The sequence below is a fragment of the Pongo abelii genome, chromosome 2 (assembly GCF_028885655.2).
Source record: "Pongo abelii isolate AG06213 chromosome 2, NHGRI_mPonAbe1-v2.0_pri, whole genome shotgun sequence".
In the NCBI taxonomy this organism is placed as follows: Eukaryota; Metazoa; Chordata; class Mammalia; order Primates; family Hominidae; genus Pongo; species Pongo abelii.
In genome coordinates this window covers 72,800,243-72,825,360 of record NC_085928.1, presented here as the reverse complement: position 1 = coordinate 72,825,360, position 25,118 = coordinate 72,800,243, and positions in this window count along the sequence as shown.

Genomic DNA, 25,118 nt, shown 5'->3' with positions numbered 1-25,118 from the left:
ACGTAAATTACTTTCAGTAATGAAATAGTTAATCCATCAATAGTAATGAGTGTAACACTTAAGGTATTCTGTATCCCATAATTATTTAAATGATTTATGTATATATGTGTGTGTGTGTGTATACATATATATGTAGAAGCATTCCTTTGGACCTAAGACCTCTTGATCAGCAAAGCATAAGGTTATGGGGACAATGATGATAAAGATGATGGTGGTAATGGTGGTGGCGGCGGCACAGGGATGTCTTTTCCACTTATATAATTGATATAAGTGGAATATATATGTGTGTGTATATATATGTATATGTGTGTGTGTATATTATATATATGTTTGTGGACGGGAGTGTGTATATGTATACATACACACACACACATACATGTAAAGAAAGAGAGAGATTTAAGAAATTTTAAGGAATTGGTTCAAAAATTCTGGAGACTGGCAAGTCCAAAGTCTGTAGGATGGGTCAGTAGGCTGGAGACCCAGGGAAGATCCAATGTTGCAGATTCAATTCCAGAGCCCATCTGTTGGAGAATTCCTTCCTCTAGGGAAAGAATCAGTTTTTTGTTCTATTTTCTCCTTCAATTGACTAGAAGAGGCCCACACACATTATGGAGGGCAATCTGCTTTACTCCAAGTCCACCAGTTTAAATGCGAATCTCATCCAAAAACACCCTCACAGAATCATCCCGAATAACATTTAACCAACTATCTGGACACTGTGGTACATTCAAATTGACACATAAAATTAACCATCACAAGTCTACCTCTTGACAACTTGGCACCCATACGTATCTCCTTAAAGCATATATAGTCTCCAAAAATAATAGAGACAATAACAAAATTATAATTCCACCCAGCAAGATTCAACTATTCTACGTACAACCAAAAATGCTCTAACCATCTTTTGAGAAGAAGATACAAAATATATACATATATATATGTATACACACATACATATGTATAAAAAATATATATAGATATACTTTGTATCCTCTTCTCATCCTATCTTCTTTGTAAAATATATCGATCTATATCTATCTGTAGATATATATATATATATGTATACATACACACACTATTTCTCTGAAGAGCCCTGACTAATATATTCATTATCATTATAAGATTTATAGAAATAATAACCATTGCTGACATTGGGCCAGGGCTTCTATATTACAACTATTGTGTCACTGATGTCATGGAAATTTCACAAGAACTGATAGAGAGGTATTATTATTGCCACTATCAGGAAATTGAGATCTAGAAAGTCTGAGTAACATGCCCATGCTGATGAAAGAACTTTCAATTTATTCCCACAATGGTGCCTTAAATACTTTCTAGTACCAAGTGTGGCATATACGAATGCATTCATGAATATGAATAAATGAATAAATAAATAAATATAAAGTCTGGGATAGTGAACATTTGAAAAGATGTCATAAAATACAAAAATAATACCACAAAGATAATAACAGGAACTATGAAAAATTACTGATATATGAAGAAGCAACAAACCCCAAAGACCAAAAATATATTTCACACATTTTAAGAACAATTTGAAATGACACCAGGGCCCAATGGACCTGGTGATCTACTAAGCCACAGATCAACTGTATTTGTAGTGCCTTTTCTTTGAGTTCAGCAAATATTTATTATAAGAGTGCTAGGGTAGGAGCTTACAATCTAATGAAGAGGATTAGAGAATACCAAAAACTATAGCACCAGACAGATTAAAGTAAATGAAGTGAGTTAAAAGAAACACATTGAGTTAGCATAAAGGCTCCAAGGAAGGAGAATATGTATTTGGAAAGATGAATTAAATAAATAGCATTTTTTCCAACTTTTTCTATCCCTCTAACCCTTGAAGGGAATGAACATCCAAATGTGTACTCTCCCAAGGCACTGATATTCTTATTCAAGGTTTAAAGTGACAGATAGGCAGTGGCCTCTGCCTACTCCCTAGCCTCAAGTCCTGCCCTTACCTTCTAATGTCTAGTACCACTAGCTCCAGTTCCTTAACTCTTCCAAGCTCCCACTTCTTACTAGTCCTTTGCACTTGCAGATTCCATTGTATGGCCATTCTCTCTTATCCAGCTCCCCATTCTGCCCCTTGCATTAGCAAATTCCATTCATTCTTTACATCTCAGGTCTAGAGTCACTCCTTCAGTGAAGCCTTCTCTTAGCTACAGTCCAACTCAAGTAACTTTGTTATTGCTTCTTAGGATCATACCCATTTTCTTCAGAACACTCATCTCCATTTATATTATAATTACAAACTTATAACCAGTGTAAGTGTGGGCTGGGCTCAGTAGAATGCAAACAGGTAGCCCCTTAATTTTTCTCTACATTTTTAGGTGCCTTCTGGTGTGTGTCATTTGGTATCACCACATCTTGGGGAGATGACATAGCTCCTCTAGACACTTTTGGATGTTTACAAATAGGCTGACTTTTAGGATTAGAAAATCCAGGCCAGTGTAAAATAAAGTGTATCTTATCGAATTCAACTCTTCTATAGACTGAGGTACAGAAGTTCCTCTCCATTTTCACGAGTCTCTTGTACATGTTGATTCTATAGTCTGGGTCATTCTTTACCATCCAGTGAGGAAGGAATGAGGGAGCAAAGTGAAGGTATGCATAGTTTTTTCCTCAGGTAGATATAGTAAGCAGCTGATAAATATCTTTTAAATGGATAAACTCATTTTACTACCTACAGGCTATGCTTCCTCATTCCTGAGACAACAAAATACTAGAGCACCATTTGGGCCGGGTAACTGCAGTCCTCCCTACAAAGTACTTCAAATGGCTGAAAAATGTCCACCTCACCCTACTTGGAAAAAACATCTACCTCTTTATTCACTGACTTGAAATAAATGTCTTTCCCTCCCTACTCTAAATGATTGAAATAAATGTCCACCTTTGGGCTTTGCAAATACCACATTTATTTCAACCATTTGGTGCCTGATGGTACAAGGGGTAGGCATTCACTCTACATGTTTTTTTGCAATCTTCTCACCATCCCCACCCTGTGGTGCACACACACACCTCTCCCTCTCCCTCTCCCATGTCCCACTCCCATCCCTTGTCTCCACTCCTTTTTGCATCCCGCAGTGGTGCATCCGGCAGATGTACCGCTGTTGCCTCCTCTCTCCAGCCCTCTTGGATATCTTTTCACTTCCTGTTTACTACATCTAAAAGATCTTATCTCCATCTTCATATATCAAAACTGTACAAAGTTTAGCTTTCAGTTTGAGAGCATCTGGCTAACAGCCTTCTAAAATACCTAAGGAAATTGGAAAAAGACAGGAGCTCAGAATGGCATGAAAAACCAAAACAGTCGGTCAACCATCATAGGGGTGCTGTATTAGTCAGGGTTCCCTAGAGGGACAGGACTAATAGGATAGATGTATATATGAAAGAGAGTTTATTAAGGGGTATTGACTCACACTATCACAAGGTAAAGTTCCACAATAGTCCGTCTGCAAGCTGAGGAGCAAGGAAGCCAGTCTGAGTCCCAAAACCTCAAAAGTAGGGAAGCTGAGAGTGCAGCCTTCAGTCTGTGGCGGAAGGCCCGAAAGCCCGTGGCAAACCACTAATGTAAGTCCAAGAGTTCAAAAGCTGAAGAACTTGGATTCTGATGTTTGAGGGCAGGAAACATCCAGCATGGGAGAAAAGTTAAGGCCAGAAGACTCAGCCAGTCTGGTCCTTCCACGTTCTTCTGCCTGCTTTATTCTAGCAGTGCTGGCAGCTGATTAGATGGTGCCTACCCAGATTGAGGGTGGGTCTGCCTCTCCCAGTCCACTGACTCGAATGTTAATCTCCTTTGGCAACACCTTCACAGACACGCCCAGGAAAAATACTTTGCTTCCTTCAACTTAATCAAGTTGACACTCAATATTAACCATCACGGGTGCCAATCTAGGGGCAATGTCCACGGAATACAAGTAGAGTCATCTGTTATCTCACAGCTCAAAAATCATGAGAAATACTTTTTCAAATCAAATGTAATTTATATCAAGCTATTGCTCTGACATATATGGATTTCTGACTAACCACCCAAATAATTGTGTTAAGTTCCTATAGGGCCATTAACCAGAGGTAGCTCAGAAAATGACAAAAGAAAAGGAGAAAAACCTGAAGATAAATTAGCTTGAATTCATACTACTGATTACATACAAATATTGAAAATGTGCCAATTTCAACTGTCATTAAATTGCTCAAGAGGTATTTAATTTATATCTTTCACTTGGAGCTTTCAATTAAAGGGAGAGAAAAGCACCAATAAAGCTATCAAATATATGGGTTTTACTTTAGCTCCTGTGCTTCCTAACTGTGCTGATTTCAGCTCTGTGCCCAACAACTCTGAATTTAGAAATTTTGAATATGAGCTGAATGCCCTCAGCTTCCTAGAGGACATGTTCTAAACAGTATTTCTTTAATTAGAAGTACAGCTTTAGGATCTGGAGTAGTTTTAATTTAATTTTGTTGGTGGAAATTTATAGATTTTTCTTTACAGCAACAGTTGGTTATGTTTTTAGATGATTTGAGTTATAGATACACTATAGGTTGTGGAGATAGTGAGAAATAGAAATTGAAGCTTAAAACTAACACAGGAACAGAAACCAAACACTGCATGTTCTCACTCATAAGTGGGAGTTGAACAATGAGAACACATGGACACAGGGAGGGAACAACATACACTGGGGCCTGTTGGCAGGTGGTGTCAGGAGAGGGAGAGCATTAGGAAAAATAGCTAATGTGTGCTGGGCTTAATATGTAGGTGATGGGTTGATAGTTGCAGCAAACCACCATGGTACACATTTACTTATGTAACAAACCTGCACATACTGCACATGTATCCTGGAACTTAAAATAAAAATAAGATATATATATGCCATATAAATCCATATACGTCAATTCCTTAAATTAATTTTAAATGTTAATTTAAAAACTTCGCTGCACAATATTCTCTTGAATTGTATTATTTCACATGACAAGTATTGTGCGTGTATAACAAAATACCGAATGAGTAGCGGGTTGAATGGCATCCTCCCAAAAGTGAGGTCTGTGTTCTCATCCCTGCAACCAGTGAATGTGACCGTATTTGGAAAAATGCTTTCTCCAGATGTAAATCAGTTAAGCATCTCCAGATGAGGTTTATTATTTGGTGGACTCTAAATCCAAAGACAAATGTCTAAAGATAAGAGAATGGAACAGGGAAACTTGAGACAGAGAAGAGACAGAGACCCAGATATAGAAGAGAAGGCTACATGATAATGGAGGCAGAAATCAGAGTAATGTAACCCCCTGGAATGTCCAGAGCCACTAAAAGCTGACAGAGGCAAGTGAGAATTTTCCCCTAGAGCCTCAAAAAGAAGTGCAGGCCTGCCAATATCTAGATTCCAGACTTCAGCCTCCGTAACTGATGTGGTTTGGCTGTGTCCCCACCCAAATCTCATCTTGAATTGTAGCTCCCATAATCCCCATGTGTTGTGGGAGGGACCCAGTGGAAGATAATTAAATCATGGGGGCAGTTTCCCCCATACTGTTCTCATGGTAGTGAAGAAGTCTCATGAGATCTGATGGTTTTATAAGGAGTTTTTCCTTTCTCTTAGCACTCATTCTGTCTTGCTTGCCCCCATGTAAGACATGCCTTTTACCTCTGCCATGATTGAGAGGTCTCCCAGCCATGTGGAACTGTGAGTTCATTAATCCTCTTTTTCTTTATAAATTACCCAGTCTGGGGTATGTCTTTCTCAGCAGTGTGAAAACAGACTGATATAGTAACTGTGTATAATGGAGTAAATTTATATTTTTAAGCTACTAAGTGTGTGTGGTAATTTGTTACAGCAGCCCTAGGAAATTTCCTCAGTAATTATTCTGTATACTCTTGCTGGTTTTGTTTCAAGTTTTGTTATTATAGGTTGTTATATTTAGGATATAATTATAATATGAAAGCATGTTGTTACATTTATATATTTCAAAATGAGTTTGCAGTTAGAATAAATAATTAAAATGTACACACTGAAAAATATTTATATAATGTTTACTATGTATCACACCCTCTGTTAGCTGCTGAGTAGCCAATCATTGGCAAAAGCAGCCTTGGTCCCTGTTGTCACTAAATTTATATGTAATTTACCTCACATACTTTGGAGAAACTGAGACTTACTGTAGTACCAACATATTGCCCAGCAATTGAAAAAATTCTGTTAGCCTGGCAATTTCTAGATAAGCCTCTTGTCAGGTTATTAGATTTTATTCTATAAAATGTGAAAGCGAAACTGAGAATTCATAATGGAGGCAAACAAAACATGGATTAACATATTGTTGCTTGAAAGGTACCATCAACATGCCAGACAAAAAAAATTACAAAACACAAAAAACCAAAAAACTGGTTATCCAAACTGTATTTCATGGGTATTAACTTTTGAAACAACTAGCTAGATTCCTGTCCTAATACTTACTCTCCCTTCTTTACTCAAAAACTACAACTCTGAAAATAATAGGACAGGAAGGAAAAGCATCGCATTACACATATTAGACCTTGCAAAATATGCACCCAATAATTAAAATGTCAGCATGAGAAGCAGAGAATGGAAACACATTGCTAATGAGAGAAAGAAGTTGATTTTTATGTTTGTATTATATTGTGTAATATCTGAGCATCAGAGAAAGAAGCAGTGAGCAAGAGCTTCAGGGAGTAGAAGATGTTTACAATAATTCAAGTTAGTCATGTTCGATGAGTATTGAATGAGGGGGAAAAGTATATAAAATATTAAAACAAATTTTAAAATTTATTAATGAAGCACCTCCTATGGGTAGAACGTTGCTCTAGGTGTCTTGAAATCTTACTTGAGGGTCATGAACCAGCCAAGATTACATATTGTACATTAAAGTTTTTCTTCTCTTCAAAGAACTCCTTCATCTTGTGAAACACAGTGGTAACTATGATCTATGAAATTAATCAAGCAAGGTTCAGTGTTAGTCATCAAACATAAGAAATCAGAGAATCTTGGCTCCCTTTCTGGTAACAGAGCTATGTTGCTTGCCTAGCAACCCACAATGGGAAACTACTACTCACTCACTGCATGTAATTGCTGAGATGATCAGTGCAGTATCCTACAGTTTTCTAGAAAATGATATGCATGCTGAAATGTTTAGGGAAAAGCTTACTGCTTGTAATTGACTTTGGAATACTTACAAATAAGTATAATTGATACATGGACGGAGGAATGGATAGGTGGGTAGTTATGTAATAAGGTATAGTAAAATATTAATGGTAGACTCTAGATGGGTTTTTTTTTTTTTTTTTTTTTTTTTTTTTACGACAGAGTCTCGCTCTGTTGCCCAGGCTGGACTGCAGTGGCGCCATCTCGGCTCACTGCAAGCTCCGCCTCCCGGGTTCACACCATTCTCCTGCTTCAGCCTCCCGAGTAGCTGGGACTACAGGCTCCCGCCACCACGCCCAGCTAATGTTTTTGTATTTTTAGTAGAGACAGGGTTTCACCGTGTTAGCCAGGGTGGTCTCGATCTCCTGACCTCGTGATCCGCCTGCCTCAGCCTCCCAAAGTGCTGGGATTACACGCGTGAGCCACCAGGCCCAGCTGATGGTAGGTACTTTTGTGCTTACTGTGAAAGTCTTTCCATTTTGCTCTATGTTTAAAAATGTTCGTAATTTAATCTTGAAAAATTTTAATTGTGTGACATGATTTTAATTGTAAGTGATATTTCTTCTCAAATATTTCATTTCGAGAGGGAGAACAATAGAAATTTATCACAGAAAAGTTAGCCCCTGGCTTCAACTTACTGGCTACTGACAGAGAAATTATTTATAGAAGATGCATTCTCAAGGAGAAAAAGTCTGGTACTTTGTTTTTTGATCTTCTGACTGTTTTTGATATTTGTGCAAATGGTACAAACACAAATTTGTTACCACTTCCTGATACTTTTCAGTGCCAAGCTGACCTATTTTTGGTGACATCTTCTGTGGGTATTTTTGAGTAGATCTAAACAAGAACCCGTTTGATACCTAGTAGGGGTACCAGGAACCCACGCAGAAATAACCATTTGCAGCACTAAATTATGCCCTCAGGGAACAACTAAGCATGTGCCTATGAGTGATTGGCTCTTTCAGGTAAAATGATAGAATTGTTCTCTTTGCAACACCAGCTGTATTGGGCATTTATTATGTGTAAAGCTCCGTTTTAGACATTGGGAGCTCAAAGATGAATCAGACATTGAGGTTGTCCTTTAGTAGGTTTCAGGTAATGGCTTAACTATGCTGCTCTCTTACAGCAGTAGAATGTTAATTGGGCCTTGAGTGGAAAATTTTATGGGAGTGTTGAATAAGTGAAAGATAGGAATCTATATGTGAGACACAATCTTTTCTCTCTGTCGTCATTTATATCTGTAGGAATTTTCATCCCTTTTACCTATAACTTCTAACCAAAAAAAAGTAAACATGTCTTACAAAATTGCAGCTCTAAACCTCACAAGCTCCTATTAGGCTAGTCCTGAATTTCAAGACTACAGTTATTCTTGTCCCTGGAAATGTATAGTAATAAACATTTATTATTTGAAGGAACTTCAGTGATCTAAATCAAAGCTTTATTCCATATAAAATGAGGAAACAATTTACTGAGGTTACTTACTCTGGTCACTTGGGGACTTCACCTTTAAAGTTGATTGTATCCTATGAGTGTCTGAACAAGTCTTTGAAGTTGTCAGTGAAGAACAGAAAACTGTAAATGGAGGTTTAAATCGCTTTAACTTTATATTTGTCTTATATATAAATTGTAGGGAATTACTTTGTAAAATATTATGAAAATGGTTTGCTTTTTAAATAAATAACTCTCTTATATCTCCAAACCAGATATGTAAATCTCTCACCTTGTTTCCATTCCTGTTTGTCAGTGTAGACTGTCTACAAGTGGCTCATCTGACCACTGCAATTTTCTCTCAACTGGCATTGCTACCTTTAGTCTTTCTCCTCCTTGATTCATTTTTCTCAAGGCTGCCAGATATATTTGAATTTGTGTATTTACTCACTAAAAATCTTCACTGATTTCCAAAACACTGGAAAAAATTTCAAATTTGGCTTTCAAGGCCATTTGAGACATGGGCTCTGTTTATTTTTCCTTCTTCCTTCTCGCTCATCCTCTCTCCATCCTTCCCCCCCCCCCCTTTGTTCTTTCTTTTATCTGGTATTTATGTAGTTTCTGCTATGGACCAAATTATCTCAATAGATGCTGGGAATATAAAGATGGGAAAATTACAGACAATATTATTTAGGAGGAAATTCTAAAACTTTATGAAAACATGATAAAGACTAGTTTAGTGGAGATGTAAGTCATATACATGGATTGGAATACTTTAAAGAGCTCAATATCATATTGCAATCAGTTCTCCCCAAGTTGATCTATAAATTTAATTAAATTCCATCAACTCTTTCATTATGTTTTGGTTTGATTTTTGTAGGAATTAAAGACACTAGAATTTATATGGTAAAAGAAATGATGAAGAATTTACAAGTCACTCCTGAAGATGGCAAGTTTTAGGAACTTTCCTTACTAAATGCAATTTTAAAAATAAATATAACTTTACTAATTAAGCCTATGTGATATTCCACCATGGTTAGATAATTGAAGATGAGAACAGAATAGAAACCCTAGACAAGAGCCCATACAAACGTAGAAACTCAATTTATAACAGAGCTAAAATATTGTTAGATCACTGGCAAAATAACTACTCATCAATAAATGGTGTTGGAACAATTATCTAAATATGAACAAATAAAAATTGGACCCCCTAGCTCACACTATATTTACAATTTAAATTTCACTTAAGTGAAAGGTGCTCTGCAAAAGACTATCTTGGTGAGAATCTCTATGATATGATCTCAAGAAGTAAAGTTTCTTAACAAATCTCAGTGCTTGAATGCATCAAGAGAAAGATCAATATTTATTTACATTAATACTAAGAGCTTCAGTAAATCAATAGACTACATAAATAAAAGAGAAGCCAAGATTTGGGAAATGATATCTCCAACACTTCTAACTTAGAAACATTGTATCCAATATAATAAAATAAGAAATCAATGAGAAAACCCACAATTCAACAGGAAAATTAGCAAAGGTGATCTTCAGACTAGAGATCACCAAAGTGCAAATTAAGGCCTGAGGAGGCCAGGCACATTGGCTCCGCCTATAATCCTGCACTTTGGGAGGCTGAGGCAGGTGGATCACTTGAGTCCAGGAGTTCGAGACCAGCCTGGCCAACTTGGTGAAACCCCATCTCTACTAAAAAATACAAAAATTACCTGGGTGTGGTGGTGCATGTCTGTAATCCCAGCTACTTGGGAGGCTGAGGCATGAGAATCACTTGAACCCAGGAGGCTGAGGTTGCAGTGAGCCAAGACTGTGCCATTGCACTCCAGCCTGGGCAACAGAGTGAGACCCTGTCTCAAAAAACAAACAATCAGAAAAACAAAAAGATACCCCCAGGAGATAACAAGTGTCTTCAAGCAATTTAACAAAATTGAAAAGTCTTTCAAAGAGCTCTGTGTTCAAAACTGGAATAACTTGAGCAATAAAATAAAGTAGCATTGGAGTATAATCAAAATATAAAATAAATATTCAGGACTCCATACTGATACACATAAATGCTTGAGTAAATAAACAAATGGTTGAATATATAAATTCCAAATAATTTATGCATATACTTCACCCTCAAGGAGGTAGGCCATAGCTCCCAACATTTTAAGTGTGAACTCCACATAGTGACTTCCTTCCAAAGAGTGTGTGCAGTATGAAAAGAAAGAAAAAAAGTCATGTTATAAGAAAGAAACCTGACAAACACTATCTCAGCCAGCTCATCAAGATTAACATCAGGACTGATAATTCGTGTTGACAGCATGTGGCCTCGATATGATGTGGTGAAAATGGTACTTGGGACAACCTATTACACTGGGACAATGTATTCTTGGGAGAAAGAGGTCTTGTCCCAATGTAAACATGAGATCATGAGAACACACATCAGAAGATCCTAATTAAGGGATAGTCTATAAAATGCCTGACCATTACTCCCCCAAACTGGCAAGATTATCCCAAAAATGAAGTCTGAGAAACTGTCACAGCCAAAAATCTAAGGTGATATGATGAGTCTCTAATGTGGTATCCTAGATGGGATCTAGGAACTAGAAAAGGACACTCGGTAAAAGCTAAGGAAATCTGAATAAAGTATGGACTTTTTAAACAATAATGTTTCAACATTGGCTTGTTAAATGTAACAAATGTTAATAGGAGAAACTGGGTGCGGGTTATACTGGGAATTCTGTACTCTCTTCATGAGTTTTCTGTAAACCTAAAACTGTTCTAGAATAGAAATTTAATTAAAGGAAAAGTATTTTAATATCAGTGTTAGCAAGAATGTGGATCTAATGCAAGCAAGACATACACACAAACACAAACACACAGATTTAGTAAGAATATACATTTTTGCAACCAATTTGGCAAACAACTTGGTATTATTTAGTAAAGCTGAAGATGAGCAAGCCCTATGGCCCAGAAAAATAGTCCCTGGGATAGTCCTTAAAGAAATGATTACACTCTTCAACTAGGACACATGTTAATAGATGTCAAATAATGAAAATGGCCCAAGTGTCCATCAAAAGTAGATTGGATAAATCAAGGTTTAGTCATGTGATCAAGTGAAAATGAATGAACTACAGCTATGTGCAAAACACGAATGATTCTCAGAAATATAATAATGGGCAAAAAAGTGCTACAAACACAGTTGTTAAGGTTTCATTAAGTAAATTTGAAATCTGCAAAACTAATAAATATGTTAGGAATATCTGCATGTGGTAAAATTTAAATTGTGGGAATTCTTGGGAGAATATGGGACAAAAGATGGGCACACAGGAGCCTTCAAAGAGAATGCTAATGTCCTTTTAGACTGTGTGGTGTGTAGCAAATGTTTGTCATGAATCTTTAATCCTTATACATTAGAACAAATCTTTTGTTTCTTCTATAATTTGTTTATAGCAATTATTTTTAAAGTGCAGTAGTAACCTGTTATTTATCCCCAAACTGACATCTCAAGGACTCCCCTTGAATGCCTTCTTCATCACCTGTTTCCAGATGTGGGACTCACTATGCTGCCCAGGCTAGCCTGGAACTCCTGGGCTCAAGCAAATCCTCCCACCTCAGCCTCCCCAGTAGCTGGAACCATAGGCAATCATCTCCACACTCAGTTTTGAATGCCTTAATTTTTCTGAACAGAAAATTCATCAAGAGCCTTAGCTTTGAATCTAAAAAAGAGAGAGAGAGAGAGAGAGAGGTGTAGTTATCTGTCTGCAGGCGATTGATTCATTGTGGTGTTTTGGGAAGAGAGAGAGAGAAAGAGAAAAGACATTTCTAATACTTCAAATAGTTCAAGGTGTGTACCTTGCCTGATGATTCTTTTAAGATGACAAAACTCTGTCTGAGTTATTAAATATCTCAGGATCCTGCCCATGGAAATGAGATTTTCCATTAATGGCAAGTTTAAAGCCAAATGTAAACGTTCTTAGAAAGATAAACTTTGAGGACATAAAAGGTGGGAGGGGAGATGAAAAGAAAACAGAGCTGTTAGATATCCTATTCGAGTTCTCCAATATCCATCTAAATTGGTCTTAAGTTTCCTACATGTGGGGTTGTTTGGATCTGCAGCAACATGTATTGTCTATATTGGGGAGTATTTGTTTGTGGTGCCAGCCATGTATTCCTCTTTGTCCAAAGCTAGAGGAGCATCAGGCAGTGCCTAAATCAATCTGTACATCAGATTCCTCTAATCCAAATTGATTATGCTGATTTGTTCATAGATTGTCTATAACCCAATCCAAACCTATGCATTATAATGAAACTTTGGCTAGAATTTCTAAGGAAGTCTGTCTTTTTCGTGGGCCAGAGGGCTGAGAAAGTGTAAAATTTGGAGCTACTGTGGCCATTTTACTATGTTCATGGAGGAACCTGGGTGTGCAGCCAAAATTAAAAGAGGCAGGTAAAGGGTGGCTAAACACTGAAAGCATCATTTGAGCCCTAAATCCAGCTGTACCGGAAGCTGGATCATTCCCTTGCAACCAAAAGACCCTTGAAAAGATTCATTCTAATAGAAGATATTTTGTTGTCCCATAATGGCATGAGAAGCAACTAAAACGAGTCAAGGGTTGGAAACATCTTGGGAATTGGACAAGATCATTCAACATGGAGTATCTATTTGCTTTTGCTTCTAGTAAATGAAATGAAAAATCTATATGTTTTTTTTATGATTCCCCTTGCTCTCTAGTCTCCATCTGGATCGGAGGGACAGACAAACAAGAGGCTGTGTTTTCCTTCAAGCTCTTTCTTGTCTAGCTTCTTAAGTGAGAATCTGAACTCCTTTAGTGTGTCTGGTAAAGTTCTCCACCAGGGACCCAGCACGGTGGAATGTAGGCTGTTCCTGATGTTCAATGAGCATACACTACTGAATGCCTCCTATGTGTCAGGAACTAGTGGTACCTGAATAAAACAGAGATAAATAGACTACTCTCTGTCCTCAAAAAACAAAAAGGTGACTAATAGTGATAAAAAGTATACATTCATGGCTTCAAATCTTGGCTTCACCACTTATTAGCTAGTTAACATCTCTGTAACTCAGTTTCTTTATTGTTAAAGTGAGGATCATAATTGAGCCCACCATATATATTTGTGGTTGGGATTCAATGAGTTCTTAGGTATAAAGCACTGGAAAGATTATGGGGCACATAGTTATACTGTCTTCATGTATGTCAAATAAATGTAAATATAAATAAATAAGGAACACATATTCAGAGAGCAAGTTACTGAAGGAAGGGAGAGAAAACATGATGGAACTATTGAATATATACTATATGCCAGGCACTGTTTGATATTTCATTTACATTTTTATGTCAGCCTGTTTTATTTGGGTTGGTTTTCAAAAGAACCTTATGCATTGGAACATATGCCATGAGAAATCCTTTCCAAACTGTACTACCAATATTGAAGTTTATTGTCATTGCCCACTGGAAGGCAGAACTGTACACACAGTGAAAGTGGAGCCCAGTTGCTTCTGTCTACCCATATTACGAACACCGTTTGTGAATTCATTAAACTATTCTTGATTTTCTTTGTAATTTTATTCCAGGACTGTCGTGCATTCAGTATGCTGAACCTCTTACAAGTTAGTGGAGTTTATTCTAATAAAACCCACCCACTTGTCCTGGCAGTGAAGAAGTGTTTGAGTTTTAGTTAGGCCTCTAGTGCCATCTCCACCTCAATGTCTTGGTAGCATTTAATAAGCAACCAGAGACCATTTTCCCTGACACCTGCCTACCAGGAGGACATACCTGTTAAACACTTCATCTCTCTGCTGCTTTCAGGACATTTTTGCTCTTCTGGAAGGTGTTGCCTTTTATGTCTCTGTACTGTGAAGTTGAAGCTGAGCTTGGCTGACTGTCCAAGTCCCAGTTCTGAGGTTATTATCTGGTGCCCTGAGGCAAGAGAGGCTGGCAGCCTCTGATGCCAGACCCTGCACGGGACTCTAGGCTGCTGTAATTGGCTTTGTTGCCTCCTGCTTGCTACCTTAATGAGGTATGCCATGTTGGGCTTCACCCACCCACAACTTTTCAGTGGGACAGGTTCTCATGCCATGTAATGTTGATCACGCAAAAGCCTCAGCAGCTTAGTAGAAGAGTTTTGAACACAGCAAATTCATTGCAGGCTGGAGCAGGTCTCCACGGTGCAAAAAGTAGCAGCTTCTAGGTCAGCTTGGAGCTCATAAGCATGGGGACAAGGGAGTTTTGCCCCCAGTGTCAACATTAAGCTCTAGGCCATGTTCTTCTGGTTATTAAGACCTAAGGTTGTGGATCGTCTCTTTGCAGGGCTCTCACTGTTCATTTCACTCAGGACATCAATTGAGTTTTGTCTGAAATTGTCACTTTGGCTGCAGAGTATTTGGACCTACCATTTTAATAACAGCTGTGTTAGTCTGTTTTCTGTTGTTTATAACAGAATACCTGAAACTGAGTAATTCATAAAAAAAGGAATTTATTCCTTACTGTTATGGAGGCTGAGGAGTCTGAGGTTGAGAGGCTGCATCTGATGATAGCTTTATTGGTAGTGGGGACTTTGTAGTGTCCCAAGGTAGTGCAGAATATCACATGGTGACAGGGCTGAGCATGCTAGCCCAGGTCTCTCTTCCTCTTCTTACAAAGCCACCATTCCCACTCTCTTGGTAACTCTTTAATATATTAACTCATTAATCTATTAACCCATGAATGGATAAATCAATTCGTGAAGGCTGAGCACTCATGATCCAATCATTCTTAAAGGCTCACCTTTCAACACTGCTTCATTAGGGAGCAGTTTCCAAAACATGAAGTTGACGGACACATTTAAACCACAGCAACAGCTAATGTTTACTGAGTGCTTGCTGTCAAGCATGAATCTAAGAGTTCTTTTAAACCCTATTAGCTTCTGTATTATTCAATGCAATCCTGTGAGGTACGTAGGCATTATTATTATCCCCATTTTGCATATGGGATTAGGAAGATTTCACAAAGTCACATAGCTAATAAATGATGGCCCTAGCAGCAATCTTAACAATGATGCCTCAAGCTGGAGTCTGACAATGATTGGTTTTGAGTCCATGTAAGATGACCAACTTTTTGCCCTAGCTGTATCCTCTTCTTAGATACCATGTGAACTGCCCATTCAGCTGAAGCTAATTGTACTAGGAATGCATACTTGATCTAAGATGCATGTGATGGTTAATACGGAGTATCAACCTGATTGGATTGAAGGTTGCAGTATTGAACCTGGGTGTGTCTATGGGGGTATTGCCAAAGGACATTAACATTTGAGTCAGTGGGCTGGGAAAGGCAGACCCACCCTTAATTGGGTAGCCACCATCTAATCAGCCACCAGCGAATGTAAAGCAAGCGGAAAAACGTGAAGTGACGACACAAACCTAGCCTCCCAGCCTACATTTTTCTCCCATGCTGGATGCTTCCTGCCCTCAAACATCAGACTCTAAGTTCTCCAGTTTTGGGACTCTTCAGTTTTGGGGCTCAAACTGGCTCTTCTTGCTCTGCAGCTTGCAGACAGCCTATTGTGGGACCTTGTGATCATGTAAGTTAATACTTAATAAACTCTCTCTCTCTCTTTATATATATATATAAATTATATATATAAATATATATAATATATAAATATAAATTACATATATAAATATATATAATATATAAATATATAAATTACATATATAAATATATGTAATATATAAATATATAAATTACATATATAAATATATATAATATATATAAATATATATATTATATATATATATCTGATAGGGTATACATATAAATGTATCCTATTAGTTCTGTCACTCTAATAGAACACTGACTAATACAGATTTTGGTACAGATATATATATATATATATATATATGAATGATATATAGGATGTGTGTGTGTATATCTATGTATATCTATATATAGATATCTATATATGTATATCTATATAGATATCTATATATGTATATCTATATATAGATATCTATATATGTATATCTATATATAGATAGATATCTATCTATATATAGATATCTATAGATATATATAGATATACACACACACACATCCCATATATCATTCATATATATATATAGATATCTATATATATATCTCCTATTAGTTCTGTTCCCCTGAAAGAACCCTAATACAGATTTTGTTACCAGGAATGGATCTAGAGGAACAAAATATTAGAGATGGAGTTCTTTCATTGGTTTTGGGATTTCTGGAGTTGGCTGCTTAATATGATCAGAACCAAAAATGCTAAGGACTCTACTTCTAATAGTATGGAGAACACTGATAGTCCTTGGCATGAACTGTTTAGAGAGTTATGCAAAATAAATGCATTTGAAGCTCCTGATTCATGGCTTGTGAGAGGCAAGGAGTTTATTGACTTTATATACATAATACCTTTGACTGTGGAGAACCAAGGAACATAAAGAAGCTGATTGGTTGCTCCTAAGTTCAGTGGACAAAGTGATGAAAGAAAATGATGGATTCAGGGATTCTGTCTCCTGGCTTCAGAAGCAGACCCTGAGCCTCAGATCTTCTAAGATTGCCTTGAGTGAGAGTCTTGTCTTCTGTACAGAAAGAGCTGAAATTGTGGAAGAACAGACACAAGCTCTTATCATGCAAGTGGATGACCTGCAATGAAAGGTGCATGCACAGCCTCACCAGGTGTCTACTGTTGAAGTGTGAGGGCATTGATTGGAAAATAATGTGACCCTGCAACTTGGAATGGGGACTTGTGGGAAGACCCTGATGAAGCTAGGGACACTGAGTTTGTAAACTTTGATGAACCTGCTTTGCCAGAAGGAACAGCTTCGCCATCCCCAGTAGTGGAAACATCCCCTCCACAACCCATGCTGCCATCAGCCTTTCCACTTTTGTCTGAGGAGATAAATCTTGTGCTGTCTGAGGCAACCATGATGGCCTCCCCTGAGGCAATTGCCAGGCAAGATAGTGTTGATTCACCTCAGAAGCCACCCCCAACACCTCTATTTGCTTCTAGACCTATAACTAGGTCTAGTGGGTCCCTAGAGGTGAGGTTGAGTGTGTGACCTATGAGGAGATGTGCTACACTGGAAAAGAACTGTTTGAGTTCTCTAATTTATATAAACAGCAATCTGGAGAACAGGCATGGGAATGGATATTAATGGTATGGGATAATGGTAGAAGGAATATAGAGTTGTATCAAGCTGAATTTATTGATTTGCATCTACTAAGTAGGGACTCTGCATTTAATGTTGCAGCTTCGGGAGTTACAAAAGGTTCTAATTGTTTATTTGCTTGGTTAGCTGAAATATGGATTAAAAGATGGCCCACTGCGAGCAAGCTGAAAATGCCTGATCTCCCTTGGTTTAATGTAGAGGAAGTGACCGAAAGGCTTAGGGAGATTGGGATGGTGGAGTGAATTAATCACTTTAGACCTACTCATCCCAGCTGGGAGAGTCCAGAAGATATACCCTTGAACAATGCCTTGTGAACTAGAGGGCAAAATGGAGATGAGGGCAGCACCTGCATCTTTGAAGAGCCCTGTAATTTCTCTTCTCTGTGTGTCAGATCTAACAGTGGGAACCACAGTCACTCAACTACAAAATTTAAATACAATTGGATTCCAAGGTGGCAGGGGCCAGTTGGCAGCACTCAACCATCAAAGGCAAGGTGGGTATAGCTACCATAATGGAAGCAGAGGCAAAACAGCAATCAGAATAGTCTGACTCTTGTAGAGCTCTGGCATTGGCTAATTAATCATGGTGTTCCTAGAAGTTAAATTGATAGAAAGCCTACTGCATTCCTACTTAAATTATACAAACAGAAAGCTTCTAGGTTGAATGGACAAAAGACTAACTTGAATTATAAAAACAGAGAATCATGGCCTTTCAATCAATTTTCAGACTTGAGCCAGTTTACAGACTCAGAACCCCTTGAATGAAGAGGAGGCTAGGTCCCCTTAAGGAAGGATGCCACTAAACTACCAACAATTTATGCAGTTAATCTTTCTCTCATCCTTCTCCAAGGAGACCTCTGGCCTTTTACCAGAGTGGTAAATGATGCATTGGGGAAAGGGAAATGTTCAGACATTTTGGGGACTACTGGACACTGGCTCTGAGCTGACATTGATTCCAGGGGACACAAAGCGTCATTATGGTCCTCCAGTTAAAGTAAGAGCTTATGGAGGTCAGGTAATTAATGGAGTTTTAGCTCAAGTCTGACTTACAATGGGTCCCCAGACTCATCCTGTGGTCATTTCCCCAGTGCCAGAATGCATAATTGGCATAGACATACTAAGCAGCTGGCAGAACCCCCACATTGGCTCCCTGACTGGTATAGTGAGGGCTATTCTGGTTGGAAAGGCCAAAGGGAAGCCATTAGAGCTGCCTATACCTAGAAAAATGGTAGATCAAAAACAACATTGCATCCCTGGAGGGATTGTGATTAGTATCACCAGCAAGGACTTGAAAGACACAAGGGTGGTGGTTTCCACCACATCCCTGTTCAACTCTCCCATTTGTCTTGTGCAGAAGACAGATGGATCTTGGAGAATGACAGGGGATTATCATAAGCTTAACCAAATGGTGACTCCAATTGCAGCTGCTGTACCAGATGTGGTTTTATTGCTTAAGCAAATTAACACATCTCCTGTTATCTGGTATGCAGCCATTGACTTGGCAAATGTCTTTTTCTCCATTCCTTTCCATAAGGCCAACCAGAAACAATTTGTCTTCAGCTGGCAAGGCCAGCAATATACCTTTACTGTCCTACCTCAGGGGTATATCAACCCTCTAGCTTTGTGTCATAATCTTATTTGGAGAGACCTTGATTGCAAGATATCAAACTGGTCCATTACATTAAGGACATTATGCTGATTGGATCCAGTGAGCAACAGTTAGCAAATATGCTGGACTTATTTGTGAGATGTATGCATGCCACATGATGGGAAATAAATCTGACTAAAATTCAGGAACTTCTACCTCAGTAAAATTTCTAGGGGTCCAGTGGTGTGGGGTCTGTTAAGATATTCCTTCTAAGGTAAAGGATAAGTTGCTGCATTTAGCCCCTCCTACAACCAAGAAAGAGGCACAATGCCTAGTGGGCCTATTTGGATTTTGGAGGCAACACATTCCTCATTTGGGTGTGTTACTAGGGCCCATTTATTGAGTGACCTGAAAGTCTGTCAGTTCTGAGTGAGGTCGAGAAGAGGAGAAGGATCTGCAACAGGTCCAGGCTGCTGTGCAAGCTACTCTACAACTTGGGCCATATGACCCAGCAGATCCAATGGTGCTTGAGGTGTCAGTGGCAGATAGGGATGCTGTTTGGAGCCTTTGGCAGGTTCCCATAGGTGAATCACAGAGGCCTCTAAGATTTTGGAGCAAGACCCTGCCATCTTTTGCAGATAACTATTATCCTTTTGAGAGACAGCTCTTGGCCTGTTACTGGGCTTTGGTGGAAACTGAACATTTGACTATGGGTCATCAAGTCACCATGTGATCTGAACTGCCTATCATGAACTGGGTGCTTTCTGACCCGTCTAGCCATAAAGTGGGTCATGCACAGCAGCATTCCATCATCAAATGGAAGTGGTATATATGTGATCGGACTCGTGCGGGTCCTGAAGACACAAGTATATTACATGAGGAAGTGGCTTAAATGCTCATGGTCTCCACTCCTGTCACCCTGCCCTCTCTCCCCCAGCCTGCACTGATGGCCTCATAGGGAGTTCCCTATGAACAGTTGACAGAGGGAGAGAAGACTAGGGACTGTTTCACAGATGGTTCTGCACAATATGCAGACACCACTCAAAAGTGGACAGCTGCAGCATTACAGCCCCTTTCTAGGACATTCCTGAAGTGTTGTGGGAAGTCAGGGACGCCGCCCCCCCCCCCGCCCCGCCCCGAATGGAGGGACCTGCTGAAGCTGCGGCAGAAGAACAAAAATTGTGAAGATTTCATGGACATTTATCACTTCCCTAATCAATACTCTTATAATTTCCTATGCCTGTCTTTACTTTAATCTCTTAATCCCATCATCTTCATAAGCTGAGGATGTATGTCACCTCAGGACCCTGTGATGATTGTGTTAACTGCACAAATTGTTCATAAAGCATGTGTGTTAGAACAATATGAAATCTGGGTGTCTTAAGAACAGGTTAACAGTGATTTTCAGGGATCAAGGGAGATAACCTTAAAGTCTAGCTGCCTGTGGGCCAGGTGGAACAGAGCCATATTTCTCTTATTACTGAAAATGGGTAGAGAAATATAGCTGAATTCTTTCCCCAGTAAGGAATATTAATAATTAACAGCCCTGGGAAAAGAATGCATTCCCGGGGGGGTGCCTCTAAAATGGCCGCTCTGGGGTTGTCTGCCTTATGCAGTTGTAGATAAGGGATGAAACACACCCTGGCCTCCTGCAGCACCCCCAGGCTTACTAGAATTAGGAAATTCCAGCCTGACAAATTCTAGTCAGATCAGTTCTCTGCTCTTGAACCCTGTTAAGATGTTTATCAATGACAATGCATGCACAGTGGGACATGGAATTTCATTAGTGATTCTAGTTTCACCCTGACCTTGTGATCTCACCCTGACCTTCTGCCTTGTGATCTTTTGTTGCCCTTGAAGCATGTGATCTCTGTGACCCACACCCTATGCATACACTCCCTCCCCTTTGAAAATTGCTAATAAAAACTTGCTGGTTTTGCGGCTCAGGGGGCATCATGGAACCTGCCAACATGTGATGTCTCCCCTGGACACCCAGCTTTAAAATTTCTCTCTTTTGTGCTCTTTCCCTTAATTTCTCAGCCTGGCTGACACTTAGGGAAAATAGAAAAGAACCTATGTGAAGTTACGTTAAATTATCGGGGGTGGTTCCCCCAATACTGAAGGACAGCGGTGAAAGGAAATCTTCCCAGTGATCAGAACTTCAAGCAGTGCATCTCGTTGTGCACTTTGCATGGAAGGAGAAATGGCCAGATGTGTGATTATATACTGATACATGGGCTGTAGCCAATGGTTTGGCTGGATGGTCAGAGACTTGGAAGAAGCATGATTGGAAAATTGGTGACAAAGAAATTTGGGGAAGAGGTAGGTGGATGGACCTCTCTGAGTGGTCAAAAACTGTGAAGATATTTGTATCCCATGTGAGTGCTCACCAATGGGTGAGCTCAGCAGAGGAGGATTTTAATAATCAAGTGGATAGGATGACCCGTTCTGTGGATGCCACTTAGCCTCTTTACACAGCCACCCCTGTCGTCACCCAATGGGCCCATGAATAAAGTGGCCATGGTGGCAAGGATGAAGGTTATGCATGGACTCAGCAACATGGACCTGCACTCATCAAGGCTGACCTGGCTATGGCCACTGCCTGAGTGCCCAATTTGCCAGCAGCAGAGACCAACACTGAACCCTTGATATGGCACCATTCCTTGGGGTGATCAGCTAGCTACCTGGTGGCAGGTTGATTATATTGGATCTCTTTTATCATAGGAAGGGCAGAGGTTTATCCTCACTGGAATAGACACTTACTCTGGATATGGGTTTGCCTATCCTGCATGGAATGCTTCTGCCAAGACTGCCATCCATGGTCTCATGGAATGCCTTATTCACCATCATGGTATTCCATGGCATTGCCTCTGACCAAGACACTCACTTTACAGCTAAAGAAGTGTGGCATTGGGTTCATGCTCATGGAATTTACTGGTCTTACCATGTTTGCCATCATCCTGAAGCAGCTGGATTGAGAGAATTGTGGAATGGCCTTTTGAAGTCAAAATTACCATGCCACCTAGGTGACAATACTTTCCAGGGCTAGGGCAAAGTTCTCTAGAAGGCCATGTATGCTCTGAATCAGCATCCAATATATGGTACTGTTTCTCCCATAGCCAGGATTCATGGGTCCAGGAATCAAGGGGTGGAAGTGGAAGTGGCACTACTCACCATCACCCCTAATGATCCACTAGAAAAATTTTTGCTTCCTGTTCCCATGACATTACATTCTGCTGGCCTAGAGGTCCTAGTTCCAGAGGGAGGAATGCTGCCACCGGGAGACATAATAACAATTCCATTAAACTGGAAGTTAAGATTGTCACCTGGACACTTTGGGCTCCTCCTACCTTTAAGTCAACAGGCTAAAAAGGGAGTTACAGTGTTGGCTGGGGTGACTGACCTGGAATATCAAGATAAAATCAGTCTACTACTCCACAACAGAAGCAAGGAAGAGTACTCATGGAATACAGGAGATCCATTAAGGTGTCTCTTAGTATTACCATGCCCTGTGAGTAAGGTCAATGGGAAACTAAAACAACCCAATCCAGGCAGGACTACAAAAGACCCAGACTCTTCAGGAATGAAGGTTTGGGTCACTCCACCAGGAATAAAACCATGATCTGCTGAGGTGTTTGCTGAAGGCAAAAGGGATACAAAATGGGTAATAGAAAAGGTAGACATCAATACCAGCTATGATCATGTGACCAGCTACAGAAACAAGGACTGTAATTGTCATGTCCTCCTTCTTTTGTTATAAAGATGTTTGTGTATGTATACACTTGTACTAAGAACATATGTTCATTTTATTTCCTTTTCCTTTATCATGTGACATAAGACTTATTGACCTCATATCAGCATTTAAGTATTGTTAACATTATGTAATAGTATTTGGATTGGGGATTAGTGCGTTTCCAGTTGTACAGAGGATAGTTGTATTATGTTAGGTGTAATTATGACTTTATTATTGTCTTTATTTGTAGATTATATATGATCTCAGGAGATGGGTATGGGTTCAAGTTGACAAGGGGTGGACTTGTGATGGTTAACACTGAGTGTCAACCTGATTGAATTGAAGGATGCAATATTGAACCTGGATATGTCTGTGAGGCTGTTGCCAAAGGAGATTAATATTTGAGTCAGTGGGCTGGGAAGGAAGATCCATCCTTAATCGGGTGGGCACCATCTAATGAGCTACCAGTGAATATAAAGCAGGCAGAAAAACGTGAAGCAACAAGACAGGCGTAGCTTCCCAGCCTACATTTCACATCACACAATATACCCATGTAACAAACTTGCACATGTATACCCTGAATCTAAAATAAAAGTTGAAATCATTAAATAAATATATAAGAACATAAAATAAGACAATAAAAAACTAAATAATCAACATTCCAGTGGCAATTTAAACAAGAGATAGAACAACATGGGGGAAAAACCTCATTTTTATCAGCAATGGAGTAAATATATTTATTACAAGAATAGAGAAGAAATTAATCTTCAGAGGAGAGAATGATGCAAGTATGAGGAGATAAGTAGGAGATTGTAAAATCTTAGATAATTTCATTGAGAAACTCCAGTTCCTGTGTGAGGCTATATTTAATATCTGCTTTAATATCTGCTATATTTCTTGTCATTTGATTCTGTACATTTCTTCTGTACTCTTTCAGTGAAGTTCCTTCTAACTTAAACCAGCTTGAAATTACTTCAGTTCTTTGTAGCCACATGATGACTGGCCAAAATATCCAGGGATGGAATTTGGAAAGTAGTTTTATTTGGTCCCAGTATTCCATATTAAAGTGAACCCTCGAAGTATGAGAAATGTAACTATGCCAAATTTTATTGGTGTTTATTGGAATATTATGTTTTCCAGCCTTGTCCTCCATATTTTAGCATGTTTATAGGACCTTGGTTATTTTTGGCATTTACCCTATTTACCCCATTTACCCTACTACTGTCACCCACCCCTGCCATATCTTTGCTGGTGATTCACCATCTTCATTTTGATCCATTAAGTCTGGGAAGGCTGAACTTCCAATTCAAAGACAAAGGTCATTGGGGATATTTATACCCCATGGAGATTGGTTGAGGGGAGAGCAGATGACCTAAGTCCATCCAATTAGAGTGAAAGTCAGAATGAAAGCATAGGGAATGCTGGGATATAATTACTCATTTTCTGGCTAATAGAAGTGAGTCAGCAGAGAATTAGCCCTGGTGTTGCCAAAAACTACTTTCTGCTCCTATCAAGGGAAAAGTGCATCTAAGAAAGTAATCATTGTGGACAGAAGAAGAGGGAGAGAACGAGAGAGAGAGAGAGAGACAGACAGACAGACATTATTTGAGCCCCTGCAGCCAGCTATGCCTGAAGCTATATCTTCTCCTGAATTATTCAATTATATAAGCCAAAAATGTTCCATACAAGTCAACTTGGAGGAATTTTCACATTTTATTGTAAAGTGAGAAAAAAGTTAAATAGTATAGAATATTGCATATGTTATTATCTCGTTATCATGACAATATCAACACCAATCAAACCATCTCTCTCTCTCTCATCTGTATAATCATGGAAAGCTATTCATCAAATTTTTAACATCTAGGGGTGTGTGATGCTGCAGGTGGAGTTGGAGAAAAATAGCAAAGGGGTGGGGGGTATAGTCATAATGAATCATTCTGTGATAATTTATGAAAAATTATTTATAATTGAATGTAGAAATGAATGGAGACACATAATAGTATGATCAATGAAATGT